Below are 15,261 nucleotides of genomic sequence, written 5' to 3' on the forward strand. Positions count from 1 at the left end.
CGCTTCTTCTGCCATGCGAGAGGCAAACCGCTATCCTATGTCCCGTAAAATCCTCCTCGAACCATGACGCACGGCTTCTTTCGTAGTTCTTTCCAACTCGTTCAGCCACCCCTAAAGGTGTTGGTGAGTTCATTTCAAAGGTGTTCGCCGAGAAACTTGCGGGACTACCAGATTTTCTCAAAGCTAATGATCTTCTTCGTTAGAGTAGCGACGCGCGTACAAAAGGCTCCAATTACGGTACCTAAGGAAAATTACGAAATAACGAGACCGCCGTTCGATGCTCCCGGGCACATGGAATTTCGATCTTCCCCGTTAGACGCCACCACACCGCTACAGAGTTTAATATTACGAATAATAAGAAATGGGAGGGGGAGAGAGACTCGAGTCACGAGTCAATCCGAACCACTTTTCCTTCCTCCTCGAATCTCGATTCCTTTTCTCTCTCTCTCTCTTACGAGGCCTCGCTACCTTTTTTTGACTTCGGACTCAACCGAAACTTTCACCCGGCCAACCTCCTTTCCCCCCCTCGTCGCAGCTGCTTTTTAAACCCTCCCCCTTCTCCTTTGTAACTGCCTCTCTTTTTCGTGGACGCCGCGATGGAAACGGTGGCTTCGTGGCACGGAGAAGTTAATTATAAGCGATACCAATCTCTCGGGGTTGTTGGGCGGTTGGTAGAACTGGGAAGCCATGACAGCCAATTACCACCCCGTGCCGACCCTCGCGCACGAGCCACCGTTCTCTTCCTCCTTCTCTCACCTTCTCGCTTCTCTCCTCTCGCTTCCCTTCCTCCCACTCTTCTTCCACACCTCCCTCCCTCCTTTTCCTTCCCCCCGAAACTTTCTCCCCCGTCCCCTCCTTCCCTATCTTCCCTACATCCGTTTCACACGGACGCACGCACACGGCCCCGGCCACGGACGCCGTGGACGCGCGCGTGCACGGCAACGCGTACACACACATTTACACGTGCTCTCTCTCCCGCCAGTATAGGAAATTAAAAGACTGGGCGATGATTGCGCGCGGCCCGACCTGGCCTTTCCACCCCCCACAATCCCCTCCCTGCAATCTACCGGCTCGGCGCTACCGCCGAGAAGAGAAGGAAGGAAAGGAAGGAAGGAAGAGAGCGGGCATTCGTTCTGCTTGGCGAAAATTACAGAATCGGTCGGGAAAAGTGATTGGGATTGGCCCTTTTACCGCGTTCCTCCGTGCCTCGTTTCGCCTCGTTAAACCGCCCGAAACGGACACCCTGTTTAACCTTCCTCGCCGAGTTCGGCCTCGCTCCGTTCATTCGGAACACGGGTTACACGTCTTCGACGTGGCCGTAACGAATGCTACATGTGCTACACGTGCTACACTTGGAGTTTGATTCGCGCACTCGATAATCCTACGACTTCTTCATTCGGGAGAAACTTGGTAGACTCGTCCCGTTGATATAAAGAAACGTTGTTGCAAACGTTGCGTCGGGCAAACGGAGCGAATCAAATTCGTAGCCTCGTCCATGTCGGCCGTCCCGCGGATCGGTTCCATCCATTAGAGGCTTATGTCAACCGACAATGGGGATTAACCTTCGGGAGAATGCAGCGAGAGAGCGGGAACGGCTGCCATGACAGCGATCGTACCGGGTGTCGTTTTTAAGCCGCTTCCAGCCGGGGGCCTTGTTTACAATTCCTGTGAGAAACTTGCGTTTGTCGGTCGTTCCAAGAAAATTGGAGACGAATCGAGGAAAGGAAGAATATTTCGATACTTTGATTTCCTTTTTTTTTTTTTATTTTATAAGCGTAACGTTAAGTCGCGAATAGCAATGTATGTCTTTACTCTGTCGATACTCGATATCCATGAAGGGAAATGCGGGGGTTATATAAATGCGAGGTTAGCAGAGTTGACTTGTTCACCAATTAGGTTGAGTTAATTATAATAGATGGTTATCAACCGTGGTTACTCCGCCACGCCATTATCTCACTTTGCCTCCCAGCATCCGAGTCTGAACTTCGCCTCTCGCTTCGACCGGCGTCTCTCCAGAGTTCGAGATCGGGAATGCTAATTTCTTAAACTCTAGAAAATTCGTAAAGAGCGGCGCGTACACATCCGTGTCGTAATGAAAGCTCGTTGGCCAACTTTTCGCCCGGTCTTTGTTTGTAGAAAAACTTGGGAAAAACTCTTCGCGCGACATCAAAGCAACGGAGTCGCGGCGCTACATCTTAAACGAATGTACATTGTACTTGATGACTTGTTCTTTCTAGTCGTTTCTTTTTTTTTCTTTTTTTTTTTTCGCAGCGGTTAGAAAAATGCAGAGGGCGGGATTTTTCGAAGACACGAAGGCGATCTTGGTTGTTTGCCTGCGACCAATTTTTAAATGGCCTCGATGAAAACAGAAAATTCACAGCCGATCGTTTCAACACTTTGCCAGATTGGGTACGCGCGTGCTGAATTTATATTGGTCGCTTTGAAGGGATATTATGTCATCGCGCGAGCAGCCGGTTCAAGATCAAAGCGAATCGAATTTTTTTTCATGATGTCTGGCCGCGACGTTCACTCGTGGCGGGGACAAAAGAAAATTACCCCCCCGTAATCAACCCTCACCCTCGCCGATACGTTTTAAAAACAAATTCATTTGAGCGCGATTTGCGCGTGGAATTTTCATTCGGGAACGAGTTTGTTAATTGGCTCTGAAAACGGTGTACGATACAACGCGAATCTATCGAGCGAGATCTATCGAGGATCGAGACGTGAAAAAAAAAATCTGGAATCTCGCAATGCACAAAATAACAACGCGTCTCGGGCCGTTTATCGGGTTTATCGTGTTGGCGGAAAAGATGGCGGGAAAGATGGTTAGGAAAAGTAAGTTTCACCTAGCGAACCACGATATCGAAGTTAACGGTCGAAGCGTTTCTCGAGAAATCAATCGGAGAATGGCCTCGTTAATCTGGCGGGGTGGTTTCTGGATGCTCGGTTGCTCTTACATCACGTAATAGTATCGGGCCATCCCCCCGTTGGCCTTAACCCTCACCCCCGTGCCAACTCTTCGGACCGAACCACTCTCTCTCTCTCTCCCTCTCTCTCTCTCTTTCTCTCCGGCTCCAGCCTCTTCGCCGTTTCCCAGCTAAGTCTGCGAGTGACTGAGTGGTTATTTAGGTAAGAGCCAGTCTCCCCGCGCGGAACCTACCACCCACCTCTCGCACCCCCTCGCTTAAGTAATGGTCCCGCAACATATTGTGCAAAGAAAAACTCGCTCGCTTATTTACGCTACTCCGCTCGACAGAGAGAGAGAGAGAGAGAGAGAGCCATCAGAGGAACGAGAGTTTCTTCCGAGACTTGTTCGAGGCTCGATTGGACGAGAGGAGATTGGCGAAGATCGAGACGAATACCGTTGAATATTTTCAATCCGATTAAAAATTATCCATTTTAGTTTGAAAGAATACATTCGTACGGATTTCTCAATCGATTTAGCTTCTCACGAAGGAGCGAAAACACTTCCAACCCCACAAACTCCTCCATCACCCAATTAATGGGAGAAAGATCGAACGGTAAGCGTCATCGTATACCGATTTGCATCGTAATGCGCGCCACTCCCCCCGGGAGAGTGTTGGCAGAGTTGACGGGACAAAAATAACATCGGCGAGCTAAAAGGGAAGGGCTGATACGTGCTGCTCCTACTAATGCCAGCCTATCCGTACAAATAACTGCTACTCGGCCGGCATAATTACGGATTAGATGAACGAAAGATAGCTCTTCTAACTGCCCCGCGCGAAGGGTGGTGGTGGGTCAGGATCGGTGGATGACCGCCACCATCGGCTGGGATCAATCGACGCGTGCACGCGATTCTGCACGCACACGCGTGCCAGATACCGGCCACGGTGAACGAGCGATACCTTCTCGAATCTCGTGCTTCCCTGTACCGCGTCGAGCCGCCACGTGCCGAAGCGTCGAAACACGTGCGACGAAAATCGATATTCTTCCGTGCCCTTCGCAATATCGGCCACCTCGTATATTATTTTAACGCGCTTTAACTTTTCTCTCTCCCTCCCTCCTCCATCTCCCCGCCTCGCGAACCGATCGAACGCGCAAATTTGTCTATCATCAGCCCCGACGCTCCGCAGTTCCCATGACGCGTAATCGCTTAACGATTTTTCGCTACGCTCACCGTTTCGTATCTCGTTTTTTGTTGGGAGCGGACGAATTTAAGGCGAATACGTTTTCCGTATATCGAGGAGGAAGATCGTCCATCGATCATCGAGATCCGAGAAAATTACGATATCCGCGGATATGATCAAAAATTCGCCCTTTCGACGCGGTACAAAGGTAATCAAACCATTCCATTTTCGTTCGAGATTCGTTTTCACGTATCAATTACCATTGGAAACGGATAAGTGGGCTTTGATCGCGTACCGGTGACTGGCGATTTAATTAATTTTTAAACGAGAAGACAAAAACGCTTGCACGCAACAATGGGGGGGCCACTTGAGCAATAAACAAAAACGTATACGTGTGTACATATACATATATATGTATATATGTGTGTGTATATAAACGGGGCGTCGATGGAACAGCTAGCGGCGACACGCGGGAGAACGGGTAGGGTAGAGATGATCTGATTACGACCGCATCATGGGAAAGTCAACTCGCAAAGCGAGGGTAGAAACTCGATTCATCCTATCGTATCCTATTGTGCCGAGCACTGTCACCGATGCGTATAATTCGAAGGGATCCACCGCGCGTCCGCACGCTTCGGCATTAATTTCGAGCACAAAAAGGTGCAGCACGGCGAACCCGACGCATACCCCCCCCCCCTCCCGCCATTCCAACGCGCACGCGATCGAAATTCGAACGCGAGCCATTAGCGTTTCCCGGAAACCAGCACCAGGGTATCGGTTCTCGAATTCCGAGCGTGGAATCGATAAAGATCGGCGGGGTGACTGACCGTGCGGGGATCATCAATCCTTGGACGAAAAATTTGGGAATACGTGGTCCCGCTCCCCATCCCGTGGGGAGGGAAGAGAGAACGTGGGGAGAGTAAACGAGAATCGGGCGTCGCATTAGGAGATCGAAGGAAACGGGAAACGACATCGCGACAGGAAGAAACTGGGAAGAAAAGACGGGCCACAATGGGCCGTTTATCAAAAGTCGTGATACGAAGCTGGCCGCGCCTTTCCACCACCGCCACGGTCCATCAATAAAACCAAGTGATTTAGCGAGTCCCTGGCGGGCGTACGGGGAAAAGCAAGGTGGTGGAGCACGAATTTCCAAGATAAAGGGGTCAACAATGGACGGTAACCAATGGTTGGTATTCGGCCAGTGTCGAAACGCCGCCTTCCAATCACTCGCCGATAACAATGCCCTCAGTCTGGTTTATAAATCCGCGCATTGTTGCCAACTTAAAAGCTCTCGCGACGAGAGAGATGAAGAGAGGGGCGAGGAGAAAGAGAGAGAGAGAGAGAGAGAGAGCGTGGAGATGGTGAAAAAGGGGGGTGGCCGGGCCGGGCGAGGCGATGAGGAAAGGAGGAGAGAGGAGGTTGGGGAGCAGGCTAAGACTAGGGGGAGAGAATCTACTCAAGATCTCGGGCGTTGAAAGCACCGTTGGAAAGGTAGAAGAAGAGAGAGCTAGTGGAAGAGGTGAACGATGGAAAAGAGGAACGAAGTCGGGGAACGTGGGTGTTTAAAGAGTGGAAGCGAGAAGATGGTGGCAGAGCTTGAGAGCCGTGTAAAAGCATTGAGAGCACTTTAATGAATACGATTAGGGGCGTTAACTGTGAAGGATTGCCAAGCCGAAGAAAGCGCCACGCCAGGGAAAGCTCTTTTCCGCCGCTTTCCACCGAACCCGGAGCCGTGGATCCCTTTCCTTCTCGCCCTGGTCCTAGCCAGGACGACGAAATTTTCGAGTCGATCGTTGCTTCGTTCGTTCGAACTTTCAACTACACCCAAACCTTAAATCTCATCGTTCATGTCGTGAAACTTGCAATTCTCGCGTGTGTTATTCCCGTTATTCCCTCAAAAGAGGCATGTCCATTTCCAATTTATCGAAACTAATATATATCTCTCCTTTATCGAGTTCTGATCCTCGAGTTATTTAAACCGATCCCGCGAATTTCAAGACGATATCCAGTCGACGTTGGCGTCTCTTTCGTCCAACGGAGAAAAGCAAGCCGGGAAACGTTAGCAGATGTATCTCGGGCAGATGCACTTATCTCATCGTAGCTGCGCTACGATGTCGCGTTATCGACGCGCGAACGACAAAACCACTTCCTATGCACATTCTTGTTTCTTTCTGTTGTCAGTTCAGCGTACCGGGACTTAATCTCATGCCTCATTAACGACGAGCCGATAGAAGCGATGTCTGCCCACGCGGGCCGACTCGCGGTGCACCAAGTTTCACCAAGACGGAAAATCCTACGGCGAACCCGTTTACACGCGCAATTTCGAACGCGCACGCGATAATAACACGGATTTCGATCCCGAGCTTGATCGCGCCAGTGGATCGTATTACTTGCGGCCTTCGTATCCGACACCATTTCCGCTTGCGACCGATACCCCCTCGTCGAGCCCTAGGTCCGAGTTTGCTGCCACAGAGAGAGAGCTAGAGCGAGACAGAGAGAGAGAGAAAGAGAGAGGGAGGGAGAGAACACGCACGGGACACACGAGCGCGCATCGGCGTCCGTCGAGGCAACGGCATAGGTACGCAAACGCGCGCGTACGTGTGAACGACGTGACGCTGGGTGCCTGCCACTCGACTCAACCGCACTAGCTGACTCCACGCAATTATAGATCCCTAATTACGAGCCCGCATGCCCTGCTCGCTACTCCCTATCCCTCTCTCGTTTCCACCACCGTGGGCCGCCCCCTTCGTTCATCCAGCTTCCCTTTCTGCAACCCTAACTCCGGATCCGTCCTTCTCCTTCTCCCTATTACCACCCGTGCCCGTATCTCAATCCCTAACGCTCCTCGCCTCTATCGCCTCGCTTCTCCTTCCCTCCCCCGCGATCCCAAAACCGTATCGTGTTTTTCCCTACCGTGAGGTTCCAGAGGAGAAGAGGGAATCGGCCTCTCCTCTCTCTCTCCCTCTCTCTCTCTCTCTCGTCATTCCGTCGCTCCTCCCCTCCACCTACCGTCTACCATCTCACTTCGGTTCGGTTAATTAACTCCCACCTCATTAACGTGCCCAACCGAGAGCAGCATTCTCTTCCATCGAGAGCGAGAGAGAGGGAGAAAGAGAGAGAGAGAGAGAGAGGGTAAGCAATCCATCGTATCCCGTCGCGCATTATTAATAATTGTTTTTGACCGACTCTCTCCGATGGCCAATCTTGGCGTTCGATATTATTATACGTTACACCGTGTGTAAGAGATTGCACGATCCATAATCGACAAAGGTGTGTGTGTTTGTGGTTCGAGGGAGGGGGGGAAGTGTATCCGAGCGCGAGTGTACGAGCACTCTTACGGGGAATCTAATTAAAGTTTGATCTTATTACGTCGAAATATAATGATATCTGGTTTATAACGCGTTTAGTAATTTTATGCAGGGAGGGATACAGCGAGCTAATTAAGCGCGTGCACTTAAGTCGCATGCGCGCGCGTAGATATACACCGCTTTGCCCTTCTCTCTCTCTCTCTCTCTCTCTCTCTCTCCCTCTCCCTCTCTATCTATCTGTCCGTCTCTTTCTCCCTCCTCTCTCCTTCTTCCCTCTCCGACGGTACACGTATTCCTTTTTTCCCTTTCATCTTCTTTTTTCACCATGCCGCGTACATGCGCTCGAGACATCGACTCCCGTCCCAGCTTCTTCTTCCTTCGTCCAAGCACGATGATATATTATTGGACGCGTTTATGATACGTCGTTCGAGTCTTGTTTCAATTCGTTTAGATATACGCATTCTAATTAAGCCGGCCTCGAAGATGAGAGCCGGGCTCGTTCTATCGAACAATGAGCGTGTATCGTTTTTCTGATCCATCGACGAAGCTGACGATCCTAATAAGAGCATCGGGAACGAAAATCACGCCAATTAACGGGGCGACTTCGGTATTCGAATCGGAAGCGATCGACGATCCAAAATTGATCTTCGACGCTTTTGATCTCCTCTTGATAAGAACGGAAGATCCTCTCGTTTTCTTTTTTAAAAAAAAAATTGCAAACGCCAGATGGTGTTGTACGAAATATCGGATATCGGTTATTCGAACGTTCGTTTCGTGACACGAAACGATCGGTACACATGATCCGAGGATGAAATTTTAAAATATTGAATTCGAGATGGAAAAAAATTAGTCAATGATCCAAACGGTTTAATTGACAAGTTAAAGAATCGATTTTTCGTCCCCTCCCCTCCCCCCTCCGCTCAGAAATCATAAATTCTTGCACGAATTGTAAACTTTCACGTCATACGGATACGGAAATAAGATCCTATATACGAATAAATAAATCGATTGTAATTGACTTTGTTTCGCCCGAAATCGTCTTCTATTTCGTTAATTCATTCCTCGATTGACATCTGCTTGCTAATTCGCTCTTCCCTGAAATACGATTAATCGAATATTTACACGGGTCGGTTAATTATAAACCGTTCGTGCGAAACGTGTCGATGCGAACGAGATTAACCGATGAATTTCCATTTGCTTGCAAAAAGAGAAAAGAAGAAGAAAAGAGAAGGAAGAATTTTGACGTCAGATTTTTAAAAAAGGAAGTTTGAGAAAAAATAAAAATTCGCCGAGGCGTGCGAGCCTCGGGAAATGAACGGGTTTAAATCGTGTCGAGTTCGAACTAACAAGTACCACGCTACCGGTTTAACATGTTCCCCGCGACATTTCGAATCGCCTTAAATACCATTTATCCCGCGGATTTTTTACATCGCTTTGCGTCATTAACGAGGAATATAACCTTGTTTGCGAGCCAAGCCAAAGCTCGACGAGGACCTTTTCAGGATCCGGCTCAACCTCGGATATTAAAAAACTATTCACGGTTTCGCGAAATAAACGCGACATCGCGTGTGCATCTTCGCGTATCCCCGCGACGATAAGAATTATTATTCTAATTTCCAGTCATGAAGAGAAGGAGCCAATGAAGTCGAAAAATAAATGGAAAAAAATAAACGGATAGTTTTAACGAAGTTACTTAGAACCAAATTAAACCTGGTTCGCATCGAGGCGTAGCATTCTACGTGCGTATCAACGAGAGAGGATTTTGAAGGGGGAAGTAGAAGGGGGAATATCGAAGATGAGGCGAGCGAGAGACGAGAGGAGAAGAAAGGGCGAGGGAAGGATAAGGGAGAGGAGGAAAGAGAAGGATGACGAGAGTTCAGTTTTCCCCCCTGCTAAGAGGGTTTGCTTGTATCCCTCGAGATGCGCATACGTCATCCGATTAAAATTAGTAATTAGCTAATTAACTTAAGCACGCAGCACTCCGGGCTAAGTAAGTTGACCGCCTGATTATGATGCATCGCTTCCGAGTTCGAATATTCGCGCGCGCCGTTCGCGGTGCGTTCGTGGTGTATCGCGAAGAAGAGAAGAGGGTTAGGGGGAGGGCGGAGAAGATGAGAGAGGACCCGGCGGAAGTAAGAAAATGGGAAAAAGTAAGCCCGGTGGATGGAGAGCGCAACGTTCCCGGCGAGAATTGTTCCCGGCGATTTATTTCTCGAGTTACCAACGACACGCTTATCGCGGTCGCCTCGACGCCTTTCTTAAAAGCAAAGTTACCATTCCCTCTGTCGAACGAGCTTGTAACGTGAACCAGAAATTCATTCGCGTAATTGCCTCTATATATATATCTCGCGAAAGATACAAGATTCGCGACGAAGAATCTTTCGTATAAATTATTCTTGAATATTTGTATCGATTAACCGTTCTGTGAATAAAACCTACGCGGCAAAAGATCAATTTTTACGCCGGCATCTGACCGCTGGAATCGGCCGTATATCTCGGCCTGCAAATTCCACTTTTGCTCGCCACCAGGAGGAGGCCAGTGACGTGAGTGGAAAATTGATATATGCACGGAGTGATATCTGGTGGAAAAGTGTATCCGTATCGTGGTATCCGAAGTAGCACGGGCGAAGGGACGCGCGTCGTCGAGAGTGATTCAGAAGTGCTTTCCCGTGTTCCTTAACTAACCGTTCGTCGGCCCTGTGGACGCATCGCGTCGCGACGACCGTACTCGCCCCAAGTAGGATCGCGACAAGGACCAGGCTAAAGGTCTTTCCCCTCTCGCTCTCCCTTTCCCTTCCCAATTCTTCCCAACTGTTCCTCCTTCCTTCGACACTCGCCTTCTCGATTCCAGCTTTTCGAATCTTCTTCGCTCCTCTTCCATTAATCACGAATAATCGTTTCGACCGTTCGTTGCATCACGCTTCAACCAGAATTGATTCGTTTCTACTGTATATACGCAATTTCACGTGGCACATACAATATATTAATTGTCTTTATATCGGTTTAAATAAATAATATTTCTTTTTAACTGTTTAAAAGAACAGGATATTAATTTTGCGTGAAAAATTTCGATGTCTTTCGATATGTTCTTTACTCTATTATTCTCGTTTCGTATCACGATAGAATTTCCTAATGCTAATTTACTTTTCACGACTTTCGAAAGGAGCGAGTTAGAATCCTTGGAGACAGATTCGCGGTTTCATCCCCTAAGTGACAGTAATGTGGCCAGGATTGCGGCCATTGGAAAGCCTCGAAAGTAATATATCATCGTTAAAGGACTGTAAAAGATGCGTCGACGCCTTTCTCTCTCTCTTTCTCTCTCTCTTACCCTTCTATCACCGCCACTCGGATAAACATTTATTTTCCCAAAACCAAGAATTTTTCCGAGATCGGAAGCGAGCTCTTTGTTCTAGAATCTCGTGCACTTATTCAAACTGACTTGAATGCTTAAAATATATAATTCAATTGAAACGTTTTATTATAACACGTGATACGATTGAAACGAAACTTTTGAATACATAGGTCGGTAAGATTGAAAATTTACGGTCGCTCTGACGCGTAATGGGACCCGTATGTGTAATTTGCCGCAGGACCAACAGTTGTATCTCGATTAGAATTTCTTTGTACCCTCATACGCGATGTGCGCACCCCTCCTCTCTCTCTCTTTCTCTCTCTCCGTGTCTACGTCTTTCGGGCGAAATTCTCGCGGACCGATGCGGGCTTCTACGAGACAACGTTGCCGGATTCGTTTTAACAAACTGTTATTAACATTAAATCCAACCAAGCCATTAAGGGAGCCCACATTTCACAAGGGGCTATCGGGAAAAATTTCACAATCCCGTCGTAGCTTTCTAACGAATCCAATACTTTTCCCCTCTCTCGTTAGTCTTCTAAAGTAACTGGTCGAGGGAAAAATGAATAAATAAACGATCCAAGATGATGGAAAAGAACCCATCAAGATGGGTTCCAAGATTCACGAGCATTGTTCGCGAGCTCGTCCATTTTCACGATCACGCCACGGTCACGAACTTCAAACTCTGTTCGATTGGTCGGTTGGCATTATAGCCGGCTATAATTAGTGTACGAAACTGAGAAGGGGGGAGGGGAGAGGCAGAAGGGGTGAACCAGCATACGTGTAATGCTCACGTTAATTACCTGACATGTTTAGCATGCATTACATCCACGTATACGCGGATACGGTAGGAGCGCCGGCCCATCCTGACTGACTACCTGCTCGCCTGTTACGCTCTATCTACGTGTATTCACAGCCGAACCGTGCGCACGCCGCCATATAATGAGCGAAACGAGGAAATTTTCGCTAAGTTTCTGCCACGAAATTGAAAGGAACCTGATATTAAAGAGATCGCATATCGCGTGTTATTGTTTACAATAATCTCTTATACTACCTGCCTATTTCTCCTTGTTCTTCTTATAATTTGTACGTATAATATTTATTATTACGAGTTATTACGAGTTTGTTCGCTAGCAATATTGACTATCGTAGGATGGAAAGTTTCATAAAAGTTTCTATCTTTCTTGCACGTTCATCTGGACTATCAACATCGCGGAAAAAGTTTAAGAGGCAGGTGTGTTTACAATCGTGCGAATCGGTCGCTTCGAATTTTGATGAAGGAGAAGGTTTAAATTATGTTTTCGACGAATAAAAGTATCGAGCAAATTCTGATCTCGTTTTATAATTGACGAAAATCGTATGGATGCGCCGAATGATGCACGATAAAGATTTCATCGAGAATCGTTCCGTGATCAATGGAAAAAAGGAGGGACGCGTATGTAACCGAAAGAACAATTAATGCCACACGGAAGGTAAATGGACGGTGAAGGGTATAGTGGACACGAGCGGCCGTTACGATCAGCTATCCGAAATAATGCATAGAACGTAGAGTGCACGTAACGGAATAACAATTTCCTACTGCATTAATTAGAGGTCGACGAGGCGTGAAATCGAGGTTTACGAAGCGTCAACTAGTTTTACACATCGCGACGGAATAATAACGTCGCGACACGACTAGAATCCCGAATACATTAGCTATGGTAGCGCGACCGCGACCTCTGCTGGATCGCTGAAAACCAAAGGGATCGAGGGGCGGGGGACGCCACCTCCCGCCGCGATAGCGGTCTGTAATGATTAACGACGAGCGTTAATGCCCGAAATTCGATCGCCACTCGACAATTATTGCGAACATAGACGACAAAACGGATGGACGACGCGGGATATTCGTGACAAACGTGATGGTGGAAAAGATTCGCGGGAGGAAGGAAGAAAGATTCGATCGTCGGAATAGAACGTATCGGGTCTGCGATCCATCGAAACTCGCGAACGGTAAGCGTTACTTTGCCAACCCTGTAATTTTAATTCGGCACAAAGTCCAACGTCCGTTCGCGAAATTGCGGTGTTTAATTGCGATCAACCGTGTAATGACCGGCAGCGGTCAATTAACACTTCCAAGACCGGCGAGTGTGAGTGTACGTGAGCGAGGAGCAAGAACGTATGACGTATGTATACACGGAACTGGTCATCGAATATATATATATATATATATATACACACGTATTGAACAGATATACGCGGCGAACACGTAACACACAAAGTAGACGCCTGGAATTGGCGTTTTTGTTTCCCGATATCAATTTCGGAGCGACGATGAGGGGCTTTTAATTGGGACTGGCGATGCTGGGTGGTAGTGGCGACGTTGCTGATGGCGACCAAATCGTCTATCGACAGTAATGGAACGCGATAAATACAAGTAAATCTCGACGCGAAGAGATTTACAATACTTTTTTCCCTTTTTTCAGACTATCCGAAAATTAATCGTAATATCGATTTCATCGCGCGAGTTCAACGATCTATAATGTCGTGTTATTTAAAGAAAATATTAATAAAAATATATCTCGTCGTTGGAAACATTTGAAACGTAAATTTTTTTAATTTATGATAATCCCTTTTTATCCCAACGTATAATTTGTTCGAATTAATTTTTCAATTTTTTTCATTCAAATAAAGTTTTCGTTTCAAATTTATATAACAGATTCGAAAATAAGGTTATCGATATTCTTCTCGATAATTGCTATACGAGATGACAAGAATTAATTTTTCAATCGCACATTTTTCCATTTTTTGGCATTCTATGAATTTCATATTTTATGGTTATATTATCGCGATACATAATCGTCGTGCTAGAGAACAACTTTTCAATGGACAATTTGTATTTTCAATTGAAATCATATCGATAAAGATTGTTCGATTACATCTTATTTCATGTCATTGTTACGTTATTAAAGATATTAATTTTACAAATATAACGAAACGTAATACGAAAGCGGGAAAATTCACTGAGAAACGTTTGAAAGAACGAAGTGACTCGAAATATGTACCTTTGTTATTCTCAGCCAAGATTGGTTTCCGTTGCGATACAATAGCTTTGCCCGCAGTAGGTCTCTAATCGATGATTCTGGAAGTGGTTATATTTCACTGCACACATTCTATTACGAAGTTACAATTTGATCGATCGTAGGAAGCGAATACCGCCGTCTGACCCGCACGAGAAGCGTGAACTCCACCTCGATTTGAATTTCACGTAGAAAAATGACACCGACGTTTGTCCATCTAGCGTTCGAATACCGAACTAAAAGTTCAACATTCGAGCGGTAACTGCCTTCCAAGCGACTTTATCTTTGAATCGTCATTTCCGCTGCTTATCGCTTAGGTAAACTATTCATGTTTTAAATATAGAATGTAGCATAAGGAAAGCATTATCGCTGTTTCTATTACGAGTATTGTATGATAATTAAAGAAATCAAATTATAAACTATCGAAGAAAATCTATCAACTATCGTGATTCGTGTTTTACGATTTCGACGATAAACGATTGAGCGTCCGAGATAAATTAGTTAAAATTAAACTCTGACAGAAACTAACAAAGAAGAAGCGTAGATAGAGGAAGGGTGACGAGAATGATTGTAGGTATGGGGATGAAGCGTAGAATGGGGAATGGGCAAACAGAGCGCAATTAACGTGCGACCATTAAATATGTACGCGAGTTACTGCGTCACGATACGTGTGTGCAGGCCAGCGCAAATGCATTGGCTATCGAACGCTCGCACGGCACTACCGATCTCTTCTTGCATCCTGTTGGCACAGCCGCTTGATTAGCTCCGCCATATTTACATATCATTAGCCGAGTGTTTGTCCGAGTTGGGAGTTCCCCTTCTGCTTCACCGTTGTCCGTCAATATACGAAATAAAAGTTATTACACCGTACAAAATATTATGTTGATAAAAAATCACTCTTATAAAAGCTATTTTTCGCATACTAATTTTCGATACATTCTATCTTTTAAAAATTCAGATTGAAAAATTTTGAATTAAATCGTCGCGTATAAATAAACTTTTACATTCTAGAATTTATATTTCAGTTTCACTTTATTCATAAAAATACGAATTTCGATTTTAATCTCGTTGCCTACATTGCATAACAATTTCTATTTTTGTTGTTTTACACTACTTAAATGTATTGGACAAGCTGGCGGTAATTGCCACAAGAGGAAAACAAAAACGGAATAAATAGATGAACGAACTCGATTGCTTAACGTCCAATTTTCAATTGGACAAGTTATCTCGACGATAATGTAATTAATTCATCGTTATATAAATCGTTATGTTCGACAATGTAATTTCTGAAAGACATCTGCCTAAAGTGAAGCATAAAGTGAAATTTAGTAAATACTGCTATACTAATTTATCAAAGAAAATGTTTTTGAATATACGTTTAAAATAATAATAAATAAACATTTTGTTCTATTCCGTCGAGACGTTTACTTCAATGTAAAATATTTAAAAAAAAAAAA

At 46.0% G+C, this 15,261-nt stretch overlaps 1 protein-coding gene and 1 long non-coding RNA gene across 2 annotated transcripts in view; one reads left to right on the plus strand and one right to left on the minus strand.

Moving 5' to 3' along the window:
- The window catches only part of LOC724851 (LIM domain only protein 3), a 79,406-nt gene extending 64,163 nt beyond the window's left edge, over nucleotides 1-15,243 (minus strand). Inside the window, exon 1 of the mRNA XM_001120755.5 lies at nucleotides 13,790-15,243. The gene's annotated coding sequence lies outside the window, so the exon portion shown is untranslated. The remainder of the gene's footprint in view (nucleotides 1-13,789) is intronic.
- Nucleotides 11,883-15,123, plus strand: LOC113219429. The gene is made up of 2 exons (XR_003306564.1): nucleotides 11,883-12,910; nucleotides 12,977-15,123. It is a non-coding gene; the product is annotated as an uncharacterized LOC113219429 (long non-coding RNA).
- Nucleotides 15,244-15,261: the final 18 nt, after the last annotated feature.

Source organism: Apis mellifera, linkage group LG2 (assembly GCF_003254395.2).
Source record: "Apis mellifera strain DH4 linkage group LG2, Amel_HAv3.1, whole genome shotgun sequence".
NCBI lineage: Eukaryota > Metazoa > Arthropoda > Insecta > Hymenoptera > Apidae > Apis > Apis mellifera.